This window comes from Gracilinanus agilis, chromosome 1 (assembly GCF_016433145.1).
Source record: "Gracilinanus agilis isolate LMUSP501 chromosome 1, AgileGrace, whole genome shotgun sequence".
Classification (NCBI taxonomy): domain Eukaryota; kingdom Metazoa; phylum Chordata; class Mammalia; order Didelphimorphia; family Didelphidae; genus Gracilinanus; species Gracilinanus agilis.
The window spans coordinates 136,630,109-136,646,836 of record NC_058130.1 but is presented as its reverse complement, the minus strand read 5'-3'; the positions used below and the strand labels follow the sequence as shown (position 1 = coordinate 136,646,836).

The following is a 16,728-nucleotide window of genomic DNA, read 5'->3' as shown; positions in this document are numbered from 1 at the left end:
CAAAGTATAGTTGATCAGCTACTTTTATAATTCTTAGTGAAGGGAGGTAGGAAAGGGGCAGGAAGGGGCTATTGAGGATACACATCTGGGGTGGTATGTGAGAGTTCCCATGTATGGTGTGACAGATTCCGAGGTACAAGGGGGAACAAAGACATCTCTGGTATATATTTTTAACATAAGACAGCAAGATAAAAATATGAAGTAACTCAGTCTCTAGGTTTCAGCAATACAATAACCCTTTGAGTTTTTGGGTCAAATGTCCCATGGTTGAGGCCAAGTGAGAAACTCAATCAGAGATAAAGAGTCTGAGACCACAAATCAGAGAAACTAAGTCTGGGTCTAAACAGAGCACAATGACTTTGGTTCATGGAGAGCCATCGTGAGAGCTGGCTGGTGGAATGAGCCAGTGGTTGTCCAGCCAGACTGTAATTTTCAAAGACAAATCTGTTTCTTCGAGTTACTCAAGGTCCTGAGGACAATAAGTTTTTTCAAATCACTGAGTCCCATGTAAATAGAATCAGGCTTACACAATCTCATCACCCACCCAGTAGGCATGCTAGCACATCAAGATAGTTATTATGGGAATTTATAATTGTTTATTAGAAGGCAAAGCAGAAATGATCACAACATTTACCCAACAGAAGACAAAAGAAGGAATAATCAAAGTATAATAGCTCACCCATCAACTTGGGTAACACTCTCCTTTCAATGCACTCAGTGCATGTGAGGCACACATTTACAGAAACACAAAAGAGCACATGAATTGGGAAACTCATGTGCCCAGGGCCTCTCTCGACTCTGGAGGACAGGCCTCAATGTCCTTGGTCTTTTGTGCCATATATCACATGTTATAGTTTGGGCCAGACTATTTCTCTGCTATCTGCACCCTTCTGGACCCGATAACTCCCTTTCTGGACAAAGCTGCTTCTTTCCTACTCTTGTACTGATGAAGCAATGACAACCCTCTCCACCTAGCTTCCCTCTCCTTCCTCTCCCCCCAACTTATTACTTTTTTTTGAAGCACACAGCTACCTCTAGTTGGTACTGAGAGAGTTTTGTACTTTCCAAGCATTGCTTCTAAGTCAGAGATCTATCATGCTCCTCAGATATTCTCTGGGACTCTGAGGAGTTTCTCCCTCTGAAAATGGAGTTAGTGATAGGGCCACGTAATCTTTCCCCAGCCAGATTTTCAAACAGCAGGGGATTTTTAGTATAATCAGCTCTCATATAATTTTTTTTCTCTTGGTCTGTTCATTTCACCTTGTATTAATTCCTGCAAGACTTAAGAGTCTTTGAATTTGTCCCTTTTTTGTTTCTTGTGGTATTGTAATGTTCCTTTATATCCGTATGCCATAATTTATCCAGCATTTCTCCATTAACATGTATCCACTTTGATTATGTCAGTGATTTCAAATGAAAAAAAAACCCAAACATGACTTGTTAGCTTACATTCTTTCTTTTGACAACTGTCTGTTAATATCATGTGATCATTTACTTCTTCACTAAATTGGTTTGATGTGATCACTGCTTATGGTTTAAATATTCTATTAGTTTAGAAATTTTTTTAAATCATAACTAAGGGTGACCTTTTAAAATTATATGTACAAATTAACATAGTATGAACAAGATCAGTCTTAAGATGGCTTAAATAGTCGTCCAGAGTCCAGTAAAATGGTCACTGCTGATGGTCAGGGAAATAATTGAAGCAAGAGCCATAAATATAATTTAGTACAACTTAATGAAGCCAATGTATTTTGCATATTTTTGGAAGCAATGGTGGCAGGCACATGTCCAGACTGTACTTGTGGATCACGCCATGCCAGTTAGAACATCCATGGCAAGACTGAGACCCCATCTGAATTTGCGAGGATGGCTCCAGTAGAGCTGCTGGTGACCCATGGCACCAGTAGGAAAGCCATGAAACAAAAAGCTCTATTAGTAGTTTTTTTTAAAGGACCCTAGTTTTATTTATCAATCAATGGGATTAAAAAAAAACTCTCAATTTTATGAATCTCTTCTTTGGTTTTCAGAATTTCTATTTTTATGTTTATTGGCTTTTTTCTTTTGTGACTTTTCTAGTGCTTTGAGTTGTATGCCCAGTTCACTGACCCATTCTGTCTCTATTTGTTGATATGTGTTCAGAGATATAAAATTTCCCTTAATGACCTCTCTGGCTGCCTCCCAAGTGTTTTGCCATGTTGTTATGTCATTTTAATTTTCTTTGATTAATCCATCTATGATTTCTATAATTTGCTCTTTGTAGTTAGTCAAATTGTTAGGGTTAAATAATTGGGTCTTCATTTAAGTTAAATATGAGTCCTGCCCTTTCAGGGTCTTTTATTGATAATAATTGTTATTGTATTGTGGTAAGAAAAGAATGTCCTTAATATTTCTGTTTTTCTGTACTTGATTATGAAAGTTTTATCTATTATATTGCATTGGCAATCTGTATAGAGTAGGCACCACATTAGTTCCATAACATTGCAGTTATAGATGCCTTTCTTGAAAAAGTGGAAATGGTGCTGGAGAAAATACAGATGGGAAAAATAGTAAGACTATAAGTATATAATGGAGGTATGCGATCAAAGAAACACAATTTTGAGATCAAAGAGAACTGATTCTTAAGGTATATGAAGAAGATAAATATAGCACAAATATGGGAAAGACAGATCTTATTTTGAATCTCCAAATGACACTGAGAAAATGTGCTCAATTAGGATGAAGTATGAGTACTTTCCCATTTCTTTGAAATCAGGACCATCCTTTAAAAATTTTTTTTTATTTTGAATATTTTCCCCTAATTACATATTTTATGTTCTTTCCCTCTCCCTCAAGATCCTTGGTCTTTCATTCTTCCAAATGAACTTTGGTATAGTTTTTTTCTAAACTATAAAAAAAGTTTTTTTGGTAGTTTGATAGGTATAGCACTAAATAGGTAAATTAATTTGGGTAGGATGGTGGTTTTTATTTTGTTAGCTCATCCTACCCATGAGCACTCAATGTTTTCCCAATTGTTAAGATCTAATTTTAGTTGTGTGGAAAGGGTTTCGTAGTCATGTTCATATAATTGCTGTGTTTGTCTTGGCAGATAGATTCCTAAGTATTTTATAGGGTGATTTTAGATGGAATTACTCTTTCTAACTCTAATTTTAGTTGTGTGGAAAGGGTTTCGTAGTCATGTTCATATAATTGCTGTGTTTGTCTTGGCAGGTAGATTCCTAAGTATTTTATATTGTCTAGGGTGATTTTAGATGGAATTACTCTTTCTAACTCTTCCTGCTATGATGTGTTGGAAATATATAGAAATGCTGATGAATATGTGCATTTATTTTGTATCCTGCAACTTTGCTAAAGTTGTTGATTATTTCCACTAACTTTTTAGTTCTTTCTCTAAGATTTTTTAAGTATACCATCATATCATCTGCGAAGAGTGATAACTTGGTGTCCTCATTGCCCATTTTAATACCTTCAATTTCTTTTTCTTCTCTAATTGCTACCGCTAGTGTTTCCAGTATAATGTTAAATAATAGAGGTGACAATGGGCATCCTTGTTTCATTCCTGATCTTATTGGGAAGGCTTCTAATATATCCCCATTGCAGATGATGTTTGTTGATGGTTTTAGATATATACCATTTATTATTTTTAGGAAAGGCCCTTCTATTCCTAAACTTTCTAGTGTTTTCAGTAGGAATGGCTGTTGTATTTTCTGAAAGGCTTTTCCAGCATCTATTGAGATAATCATGTGGTTTTTTTATTGGTTTGCTTGTTGATATGGTCAATTATGTGGATGGTTTTCCTAATGTTGAACCATCCTTGCATTCCTGGTATAAATCCCACCTGATCATAATGAATAACCCTCATGATCACTTGCTGGAGTCTTTTTGCTAGTATTCTGTTTAAGATTTTTGCATCTATGTTCACTAGGGAGATTGGTCTGTAGTTTTCTTTCTCTGTTTTTGATCTACTTGGCTTTGGGATCAGTACAATATTTGTGTCATAAAAGGAGTTTGGTAGAACTCCTTCTTTACTTATTCTGTCAAATAGTTTGTATAGCATTAGAATTAGTTGTTCTTTGAAGTTTTGATAGAATTCACTTGTGAATCCATCTGGTCCTGGGGATTTTTTCTTAGGGAGTTCTTTGATGGCTTGTTCAATTTCTTTCTCTGAGATGGGATTATTTAAGTATTCTATTTCTTCTTCTGTTTATCTAGGCAAGTTATATTTTTGTAAATATTCATCCATATCAACTAGATTGCTATATTTATTGCCATATAATTGGGAAAAATAGATTTTAATGATTGCCTTGATTTCCTCTTCATTAGAGGTGAGGTTTCCCTTTTCATCTTTGATACTGATAATTTAGTTTTCTTCTTTCCTTTTTTTTTTAATTACATTGACCAGTACTCTGTCAATTTTGTTTGTTTTTTCAAATTACCAGCTTCTAGTGTTATTTATTAGTTCAATAGTTGTTTTACTTTCAATTTAATTGTTTTCTCCTTTAATATTTATAATCTCTAATTTAGTTTTTGACTGTGGATTTTTAATTTGTTCCCCTTCTAGTTTTTTGATTTGCATGCCCAGTTCATTGATCTTTGCCCTCCCTAATTTGTTAATATATGCACTCAAGGATACAAATTTCCCCCTGAGTACTATTTCTGCTACATCCCACAGATTTGGTAGGATGCCTCATCATTGTCATTCTCTTCATTGAAATTATTAATTGTTTCTATCATTTGTTCTTTAACTAACTGATTTTGGAGAATCATGTTATTTAATTTCCAATTAGTTTTTCATTTGCCTGTCCATGTGCCCTCACTGATTATTATTTTTATTGCATTATGATCTAAAAAGGTTACATTCATCATTTCTGCTTTTTTGCATTTGTTTGCCATGTTTCTATGCCCTAGTACATGGTCAATCTTTGTAAATATAGCATGTATAGCTGAAAAGAAGGTGTATTCCTTTTTGTCCCTATTTATTTTTCTCTACATATCTATTAACTCTAAATTTTTAGGGTTTCATTCACCTCTCTTACCTCTTTCTTATTTATTTTTTTGGTTTGATTTATCTAGATCTGAAAGAGGAATATTTAGATTTCCCACTAGTATAGTTTACTATCTATTTCCTCCTTGAGCTCTGCCAGTTTCTCCTTTAGAAATTTGGAAGCTATACCATTTGGTGCATACATGTTGAGTACTGTTATTTCCTCATTATTTATATTGCCTTTTATTAGGATACAATTACCTTCCCTATCTCTTTTAGTCAGATCTATTTTTACTTTGGCTTTGTCAGAAATCATGATTGCCCCTCCTGCCTACTTTTTCTCAGTTGAAGCCCAATAGATTTTGCTGTAACCCTTGACCTTAACCCTATGTATGTCCACCTGCCTCATTTGTGTTTCTTGTAGACAACATATGGTAGGATTTTGTTTTCTAATGCACTCTTCTATTTGCTTCTGTTTTATGAGTGAGTTCATCCCATTCACATTCAGAGTTATAATCATTAGTTGTGTATTCCCAACATTTTGGTATCCTCTCCTAGTTCTACCCCTTCTAAATATGCTATTTCCTTTTAAACCAGTAGTTTGTTTTAAAATAAGTCCCTCTTGTCCCCTCTCTTGGTTTACTTACCTTTCCATCCCCTCCCTTTTTATTCCCCTCTTATTATTTTTTAAGGCCTAATGTATTCCCTCCCCCCTCTCTTCCCCTCCCTTTATGAACTCCCCACCCCACTCCCCACTTCGTTTATCTCTTCTGAATTTTTCTGTAGGGTTAAATAGGATTTGATATCCCAATGGATCTAGCTACTCTTCCCTCTCAGGATTAATTCCACTGAGAGTAAGGTTTAAGTATTTCCTATTGACACTCTCTTCCTCTCCTTCTTATAATAATATTCATCCCCTCCCCCTTTCTATGCCTTCTTTGTATGGCATAGATTATCCTTTTTTTTCTTATTTCTTCAAGTTTCTCTTGGTGCCATCTTCTATTCTCCCTCCCCACTTCCCCCCCCCCCATATCATCTTAGCCCATTTAGTATTCCAACCTCTCCTTATGACTAATTCTTCTAATTACTATAATAGTGAGTACAAATTTTTAGAATTACACATAATATTTCTCCATTTAGAAATAAAAATAATTTGATCTTACTGAAGCACTTGAAGAAGGCAATTTAAAGATAAGAGTTTTCTTTCTTTCTCCTCTTTCTTATTTACCTTTTCATGTTTCTATTGGTTTTTGTGGTTGGATATCAAAATTTCCATTTAGTTTTGTTTTTTTCTGTGCAAATGCTTGGAAATCTTCTATCTTCTTTAATGCCCATACTTTCCCCTGGAAGTATATAATCAGTTTTGATGGGTAGGTGATCTTTGGTGGTAGAACCAATTCTCTTGCCTTTCTGAATATCATGTTCCAAGCCTTGCAGTCTTGTAGTGTGGAGCCTGCCAGATGCTGTGTGATCCTGATTGATGTTCCTTGATATCTGAATTGTTTCTTTTATGACTTCTCATAATATTTTCTCCTTAACTTGGAAGCTCTTAAATTTGGAAATTATATTCCTGGGAGTTGTCTTTTGAGGGTTTAGTGTAGAGGGTGATCTATGGATCCTTTCAATGCCTATTTTCCCTCTTATTGAAGAACATCGGGCAGTTTTCTTGGATAATTTCTTATAATATGGTGTCCAAATTTCTATTAATTTCTGCTTTTTCAGGAAGAACAATGATTCTCAAATTGACTCTTCTAGACCTGTTTTCTTGATCTGTTATCCTCTCAGTGAGATATTTCATGTCTCCTTCTATTTTGTCATTCTTTTGACTTTCCTTTATTAGTTCTTGCTGTCTTGTGAGATCATTGGCATCTACTTGCCCAATTCTGGTCTTTAGAAACTTGTTTTCTGCCATATTCCTTTGATTTTCCTTTTCAGTTTGGTCTATCCTATTTTCCAGCTGTTTAACTTTGGTCTCCAATTTGCTCATCAATTCTTTTGATTTGGGAGCATCTTTCTCCAATTGAGAGTTTCTGTCTTTTAAAATTGTTCATTTCCTTTTGAGCTATTTCCCACTTTTATTGCCAAATCTCTTCCATCTTTCTCATGACCTCAGATTTGAACTCTTGAAGAGCTTGTGACCAATTTTCATATTCTTTGGAAGGTTTGGATGTGATTTCTTATTTGTTCTCCTGTGCTGTCTCCTCTGTTGTCTGGATTTTTTCTGTGTAAAAGTCATCAAGTGTCAAAGCTTTCTTCTTGATCTTTCTCTTTGGAGGTTCTTGGGCCTGGCTTGCCATTATTATTATGCTGTTTATCTTTCTCAGTCAGAAGTCTGAGTGAGGCAGGCAGGCTCTCTGGCTATGGAGCTGTGGAGCAGTTTTTGCTTGAGTCACAGTGCAGTGCTGCCCCTCTCAGCTTTATCCTCATGCCCACAGTCTGCTCTCTTTAGGCTCCTGGGGTCTCAAGTCTAGCTGTTCTCAGGGTCAGACCTCCTGGTGGTGCCCCTGCTTGCTCCACTAGGTCTCCACCCAAGGTCCACGCCCAGTGTTTGCACTCAAGGTCTGCATTCAAAGTCCATGTTCTTTAGCCTCTTGGGGTCTTAAGTCTTGCTGCTCTCAGGAGCAGGCCCTGGTGATCCCAGGTAGCTTCCCAGAACCTAATGAATGCCCCAAGGTTGCTCTAACTCTTGTGCTCTGGCTTTGGCACTATAGGTGATGTTCGTGTGGGGGTGATCAGCTCACGTTTTAGTGAGAGCTATTTCACCCCCTTATCACATAGAAATGCCCAAATCCCATGTACCTTCAATGCTGCACCATATTGTGGGGTGTCCTTTTGAGGAGTCGTGTATGTGGGTTAGGAGAGATTAAGCATGCTCCTTCTACTCTGCAGCTATCTTAACCTGGAAAGAATCATTCTCTCCCATTTTCTTAAGTGTGGGTTAAGTTCTATGTGCTGAGCACTCTTTAATTCTTTCTTTGCCTTTTTTCTTGGTGATCTTCTTAGTTCCCATGGGCTCAATGATCACCTCTAGGCAGATCACCCACCAATACATATAGCCAATCCATTATCTCTCCCAAGCTCACATCTCTAGCTGGATGTCCTGTAGACGTCTCATATTTAACATGTCCACAGTTGAATTTGTTGTCCTCTCTGCCATAACCCAAATTCTCTATACTTGTTGATGGAGTCACCATTATTCCAGTTCAAAGAAATGAATTTGCCCTTGACTCTTCCTTCTCCTTCATCCTTCAAGTTCTGTTTCATCAATTTCCACATCTTCTAAGTTCTACTTACTCAACATCTTCCACACCTGTTCCCTTCTCTGCATTTGTACAAACCCTAATTCTCAAACTTAAAAATAATACAATTCATTATTTACAAATGACAAAAACTACTTAGAATATACAAAATCCTATCTAAGATGAATATTTTAAAATAGTTTGGAGACATGATTTGGCTAACACAGAATAGTATGAAAAATATAATTGCATATGTATACACAGATATATGTGTATATTTGTGTATATTTAAAAACATGATGATTGGTTACCAATGTGAGGGACTAAATTAAAGTTGTTCAGTGTAGAAATTGCCATGAGGGCTCTTTGGGTTTGAGGAAGTTAAAAACAGAGAAGGAAATATAATTGGTTCCTCCTATCCATTTCAGCTCCTTAATTAGAGAGCAAATATGTCTCCAAATGAATATTTATGTGGTAACACAAACATTCACATAGGGAAGTAAAAAGAAACCCCGTGCACAGATATACATATCCCAAGGAGATTTATTAAAGAAATTGTTATACCTGGCTAAAGATGGGCATCATATGTTGATCTCCTCCACCAAACCTGTGGATAGATTGGGGTAATGGTATGACAGGTCCCTAAGTTAGCATGGGAGAGAAACTCCAAAGATAGCTTTCTAAACCTGCCTTTTTGTTTTGAAAAAGCCTTATCTCTTATGGGTGTTATAAAGGAACTGATTCCAGGATTGTGATTGCTAGGGAGCAAGGTATCATCTGTTATCTCTATTCCCAGGATCATTCTTTGGCATCTTTGAATACAATAATTGATTACAAGGAATGATAGTATGATCTTCGAATATTCCCTTATTACCTCAAATTTAACTAACAAAAGAGGCATGAAACCTCTTATCTAAGAGGCCATGTACTATCTGGAACAGACAGAAATTTATCTATGAAATGATTGAGAAAAGATGGGGGACCTCAACTGCTTTTAGAGATAAAATCAAGAAGCAACAGAAAACTTATGAGATATATGCCTACTAGATGGAAAATGCCAGAGAGGAGCCTTGAGTTATTATTTCAAGTGAGGAATCAAAGATTTAATAAAGATGCCTGCCTATGGTCTTTTCCTATGAGAGTCTATCTGTGAAGTGTTCATTTAAATTTGATAGCAAAAGGGAGAATAAATTTCAACAAACACAAAGATTCTAAGAAAATATGACTTATTAATTTAACTGTGTATAATAAATTTGTGTATCCAGGTAGCAAACAATATCACATTCACCTGTGTTTCTCAAAGGGAAGAAGGATAGTATTTGCAAATATAAAATTCCAAGAAAGAAAACAATATTCTTATATACATAAAAACTGTCACAGAACTGAAATTATGAGAAAAAATTATTTCAGCAGATAAAGTTTTAGGAGGTTTTTTTGGAAGGGGCCTGTCAGAGAGAAATTTCTAAATTACCTATCTATGTACAATCAGTCAATAAGCATTCATTAAGTGTCTATAATATGCCAAATACTTTCTTAAGCTTGGACTACTTGAGATAAAAATCAAAATCCCCACCAAATAAGAAGGTATAGAATGCAATTAGAATGACTAAAATCTGACTAACTCAAAAAAGTTGTCAATAAAATATTCAAACAAATATTATATTGAGGAAAGACATTTAACATGGACTCTAATTTCCCATAGGATTCTAAACAAGTTAAAGCAATTGCCAAAACAAGTAGACCAAGAGAGTCCAGAAACCATATTGGTCCAGAATCCAAACACTATCACCTTGGCAGAGGTAAAAAGAGATATGACAGGCCAGGGCAATGCTACTTTAGATAATAAACTCATTTATAAAATATTATATATAAGGATGATATAAGATTGTTTTGTTTTTAAAACCCTTACCTTCTCCCTTAGAACTGAAACTAAGTATTCATTCAAAAGCAGAATGGTAAAGGCTAGACAATTGGATTTGAGTGATTTGCCCAGCACCTCACAACTTGAAGTCTAGCACTGCTTCCACTGTGCTACTTAGCTGCCCAGATGGAAGATTGTTCATGCTTTCACCCCACAATCAGCAGAAAGAAAAATAAAGAAAAACTGTAGCAATCCAGGTATACATTAATTGTGATATTATTTTAAGAAGTATTCAAAAACTTAACTCTTATACTGCTAATGATTGATCCCTGCAATCTTGAGTCAAATTGAATGTTGACCTTGCCAAATCCCTAGCCCTTCCCTAAGGCTACACCCCAGAAGAGAGTCAGTTATCTCAGTCTCCTTACTTTTCCTTCAATGATCAATTAACATAGGTATCAAACATCAGTAGATGCCTTAGGCCCTATCCACCCTGGATCCTGATCTTAGCTCTACCTATTGTTTCAGATTTTGGCAGTTTGCATTTTATGATGATTACCTCATAATGTTAATGTATCAGGCCACCAGCCTCTCCCCTTCCCCCCATACTGTTGTATGTAACCCCAATAAAAGTGACAAGACATCAGTTGGCAAGAGAGCTCTCAACCATCAGAGCTCCTAACCATGAAGCTCTTGACCATCAGAGCTTACTTGCTGTCTGTCTACCTTATGCCAAAACTTTCTGTGTCTGTGTATCTTTATTCTCGCCTTATGTTCTCTTTCCATTAATCCTTAACCCGTAGCCCATTTTCACTCAGTCCTTGGTTCCCCTTTCTGAGTGTCCAACCCACTAGGAATCTTCGTGGAGTCGGTGGACGGCTTCAAAAACAAATCTAAAGAAAACTAACCTTGACACTCAAATAAGTTAGACCATCCCAAATGCATTTGTAAAGGATATTAGAAAGGCAACAAACAAAAATGATACAGATCTGTCAATATTGCTAAGTCAAAGATTTTTTGTTGTCTGTGACATCTGGAAGTATGTGTGAGTATCTGGAAGATCTCATCTTTTTTCCTTTTGTTGTACCCAAATTTTAATACCTAACCCAGGTTCGATCATGGCCGGAGGAAGAACCACACTGACAATGCAATATGCAAGAAGAGGCTCATTCTTTACTAGCAATAATAGCTAGGGTCGCTAGGCAGAGAGGCATGCCTGAACGACCCCTTGGAATTCTCAGCCAAGAGTTTATATAGAAATGTTTGGGGAAGGGGGTTGGTACATACATAATTATCAAGGTAGTGTCAGGGACAGGTGGTCAGGAAGCATCTGGGGAGGGGGGTTTCAGGGTCAGGGGGCTGGAAGCATTTGGCAAACATACATTAAATAGGCAAATATTGTAAAGCAGGCAAACATAGACAAACATTCCTCAAGACATCAGATAAGATAGCTTCAGTTTTAGGTTTATGATAGGGGGAGATAAGGAAGACTGTGCTGGGAAACCTTGGGGGCTGGGGGTAGCTAGCCCAGGCCAGAAATAGTTCAGTAGACTGCCAGACTGATTTTTAAATCCAACACTTTGAGATCTGTAGGAATATCCTTCGTGATGGTAGAACCATCCACATGTAGAACCATATATAGGTTCTACTACTAGAGATCTCCGCATGCTGTATAAGGGAGTAGCAAAAGCACCAACAACATGATGACAGGAAGAGCATCTGGACCAGACCAAATATACACAGAAGAGATCTCTGCTCAAGGTAATATAATTTACAAAGTATAGAAAGAATAATTCTCAAGGTATCTCAAAGTCAGAAAGCTGCTGAATAATTTGGAAATCCACAAACTTTTTAGTATTCCTCCTCACCCCAAACAATTGAGAAGACACCATTAATTACCAACCACTGATACTTTCATTTCTATACAATCTTAACAATAGTGATCAACTATACTATAGAGATAAAGAGATAATTTTGTTCAATGATCATCTGATTACCAATATCAAAAAAGACATGAAACCTTAAGAGAGGTCAAAGAGAAAAGGATAAAATCCTCCAGGTGCTGATTGCACTTAGCCCCAAAATACAGCAACTCTCTTCATATGATTCACAACTATTTATAGATCAGACTAACAACATACAGGAAAAAGCAAAAGTATGAAAAATGTCTTTCTTTCCACATATAATCGGGCAAACAGTAGCTTGAATGTTTAATCAACCTATACTGCCCATATATCTTAACATAGGCACTGCAGATGAATAATCAACTGGGTCCAGATATAAATAAACAGAACAAAGAAGGCTGGATTGCATTTGGGAAGGTATACAGAACATTCACAGATCCCAAGCCACTTGGTGGCACAAGAACCCATATTCTTCATGCCATGATTTTTCTGGTAATACTAAATGACTGCAAATCCCAGAATAGCAACATCGCAATGATCAGAACTGGGGGACCCAAAAGGCAATGGAGAGGCACATGAGCTGTACTAAGTAAAGACTGCAGCAGATTACTAGTAAAGACTTGTCTGAAAAAGTAGTCTAAGAGATATCATCCAGGAAACAGATCTTTTGGAAAGGACATAGTCACTCAGTAAGAAAAGAGATTAACAGATGGACAGCAGGAGTATAGAACCTAAGTTGTTACATAAACTAGAGGAAGATACAGAGGACCCTGAAGGTTTATAGGAGAACATGAAAACAAATTGCACAAGATGAGAAATGGCTTGTGATTTGCACCTTTGGAGAGAATATCCTCATTAATGAGGACACATGAAGCCACTGAAGAACAAATTGTGGCTGATAATTGTGTTTGTAATCCTTACAGCTTCAAAACACTTCCATAAATGATCTCTTTTGACTCTCCTAAGAGCTCTATAAGGGAGATAGTACAGATATTACCATGCCCATTTTACAGATGAAGAAATTAGGCATGCTCAAATTTTACAAAATATAAACCTCCCTCAGGTTCTGACTCCGCCCAGTACCCTCTTTGAGGATAGGTAGCCTCCATCCAGCTCTCTCCAGACCCACTGACATTTTCAAAGCTTCCCCAGAGGTGGTGGGGTGTTTCTTCAGAGAAAATTTTACAAGTAAAAAACACCACTTCCCATGAGTGATGTTTCCAGCAATAGGAAAAAACTACAATGCCCATTTCCCATCCAAAACAAAATGACACAGTTCTTGAATTTGCACCATTGATCTCTACAGGGTTCTTTAGCCTGGTACTAGATTGAAGGATTTGATGAATGGTCAAGTGGAGAGAGGAATTCCCCATCTTACCATTGTTCCTCTCCCCATATTCAATAACTAGAGAAACCACTGAGAAAAAGTTTGGGGGTGATATCTAGATTGCTTCAAGAAGATTTCAGGACAACAATGAGATAGTTCTTCCTCTATTCTAACAGTCATACCATTTAAAAAAATTTATCACTGACTTGGATGAAATTACAGTTAACTTAATTGTCTGATTTGCAGTCTACAGGAAGCTGAAAGAGATTTTATGAGATGGGGAAGAGGTGGCAAGATAATAGTTCAGTTGTAAAGGCCTTGGAGGAAGAGGGAAAGAGATAGTAGAAAACCAGTTCAGAAGGGGCCCACCTTGTGACCTCAGGCTAAAAAGAAAAAGATTCCCTTTGGCAAACTTTGAGGATAACCTGTATGTCAAGCTAAATAACCATACTTTGGAGATGCCAAAAACATTGTTTTTACCATTATTTCATTTCCTTATGGGGAAAAGTCCACAGAAGAAAGTTAAACAACCAATAAACGATTAGGTAGGGATATGAGCAGGACAAACTCAAATTTGACATATAAATGGCAACCTCCCTGATCAGTTAAGAAAGAGATTGCTATTGTTAAAATAAGAAAATTCACTTGTTCCAATACATCCAAGATAGTTAATTCAAAATGACATTACAGGCAACAGGTGTGAGGTATGTTCCCCCAAGACTGTGTTCAAAGGACAAGCAAATTGTCAAAAGAATTTCAAATTATCAGCAATCACATGAAATATTTCCCCAAACTGGTAATTATTACAAGAGAAATGCAAATTAAAATAATTGAGTTTGTACCTCATGTCAAGCAAATTGGAAAAAACAAAAATGAAATGAAAAATGAAAAGAATACCAAAATGAAGCCCAATGGTTTTAATGAAAGTTAACATATATATAGTGCTTACTATGTGCCAGACATTAGGAGGCAGGTGCTATTGTTATCTCCATTTTATAGATGAGCAAACTAGATAAACAGAGATTAAGTGACTTGCCCAAGGTTACTGTGCCCAGGCCAAGATTTGTGGTGGGTGAAAGATGAAATGCCTAAAGAAACAAAAGTTCAAGCTACCAAGCATATTAATTTATTAAGCTATGCAGGCCAATTGCTTCACAGACCAAGACCGGACCCACTCAGCTTTGACACTAAACCCCAAACAAAAGTCAACTAATCAGATAAGAACAATTAATTAAAAGAAAACAATTAACCAGTAGACCATATTAGGTAATCTGATTTCTAATTGGAGGAAAGATTAGAGACTTTCCAAACTGGAGTAGAGAGGTACAATTCCTGAAATCAAGAAAAGAGTTGTCCCACTCCACCCCAAGAGTCTACAAATAATCAAAGGAAAATGGAAACAAGCACCGATCTGTCAGTATGAGAAGAGATTTTAGATAAGATATATGGGTTCCTTGAAATGTATAATTGCATCATGCTTTGGGTCTGACTGAGTTTCTGATCAGCATAGCCTAGGTCCTTGGTTAAGGATCTCTAAGCAGCAGGTAGAAGAAGTCTTGTTTCTCAGCCATCCAGAGTTAAGAGTCAAACAGTACAATAAGGTTTACACCCAATTCCCACAATTGAATGAAATTTTCTCACAAGACATAAATTGGACTAGACACATATTTGAATAGAAAGGGAACTGAGCTAGGTCCAGAATTGAGTCACAAGTAGGTTTCACTCAATTCACACAATTAACCATTTGTTGCTCTAATCCTCTCAGTTCCCTCAGATTTGAACCCAAACTCCAAAGCCAAAAGCTAGCTACCTAAAGCTATCCTTAAAAGGGCAGTGGGAGGATAGACAAGAATGTACTATTGATGGAGTTGTGAAATAGAATCACTATTCTAGGAAGCGATGTGAAACTATGCCCTCTGAATTATTGAACTGTGCATATGGACCCAGCCTCTGTCCTCACAAGGTTATTATGGCAAAAGGACTTTGTAAACCTTGACATGATGTAGAGATATTTGCTGGTGTTAAGAAGCTAGTCCAAACTGCTTCTTAGCCTTTTGACTAAGATCAAGTACAGTAAGAGATTAGTCTTATGTTTTAATTTTATGCCTCCAGATAAGCATAGGAGGCCCTGGCTCACTTAGAAATGGGATGAATGTATTAAGGAGCTGAAAGGATGCTTCCCTGGGAAGAGAGGCATAGCCAAGTCTCCATCCACTGCATTCTGGGAGAATGGAAATCCAAAATGAGAGAAGAGAGAGTGATGGGGTGTTTCTCTTACTCAAAGGTGGCAAAATCACTTTACAGTGCCAGGACTGATTCTGGATAAAGTACAGAAAGAAATTACTGAAGCTCCAGCTTGAGAGTTTAGTGAATAACCACTACTAGTAGGCAATTAACGTCAGAGCTGTGGTTATAGTGTATAATCCTGCTACATTTTACATAGTTATATAAAAACTTCCCTTGTAGTTACAGCCTTGAAAGGAATGATTACCCTCCTTACAGGTCTTCAAGAACAACTTGAATAAGTACTCATTGAGGCTGAACTATGGTTAGAGACAGGAGGTCCTAGATTCAAATTGGGCCTCAGACACTTCCTAGCTATATGACCCTGGGCAAATCACTTAACCCCAATTGCCTAGCCCTTTTCACTCTTCTGTCTTAGAACCAATACACAGAATTAATTCTAAGATGGAAGGGAAAGGTTTAAATTTTAAAATGGCAAGCAGAAGATGATCCTGAAGGTACTAGGGAGTTAGCAGAATTCATTGAATTGGGAGAGGGAGGTACATGGTTAGACTTTTGCTTTAGGAAAAATAGTCTTGGAAGTCAAGTAGAGGATAAGAGAAGAGAAGGGAGAGACTTGAAGCAGGGAAGATAATTAGATCTTCTAATTGCAATAGTTCTTTTGGGAGCAGAGGGATGAAAGCCTGAACTAGGGTGGTAAATGTGTGAGTAAAGAAAAGGAGGAATAGCAGGGGGTGGGGGGAAAGGTTGTGAAGAAAGAAATGACATGATGTGGCAAGGGATCAGACATATGGGGTGATTGAGATTAAAAAGTTCAGATTAATTAAAAAAATGAGAACCTGGTTGACTTGAAGGATGGCAGAAACCCCAACACTAATAGGGAAGTTCAAAAGAGGTAAGGACTTGGAAAAAATAAAATTAATTCTGTCTTCAATATATTAAGTTCCAGGGCAGAGTAAGGAGCAGCTGCTCGATCTCTCCTGACCAAACCACACAGGACCCCTCAAGGGGAAATAAAAACGAGTCCAGAGGAACGAAGGAACCCCACAACAGGGCGCAGCATTGAAGGTACACAGAATCGGGGCATTTCCACACTTTAAAGGGGTGAAACAGCTCTCACTAAAACACGAGAGGAAGAAGCCCGTCCCCCACACCCCACACCGCACAAG

General features: G+C 37.1%; 1 pseudogene; it reads right to left on the bottom strand.

The window, feature by feature from the left end:
* Positions 1–1,725: 1,725 nt before the first annotated feature.
* On the bottom strand, positions 1,726–1,899 carry LOC123248717 (annotated as a pseudogene).
* Between the last annotated feature and the right edge of the window lie 14,829 nt (positions 1,900–16,728).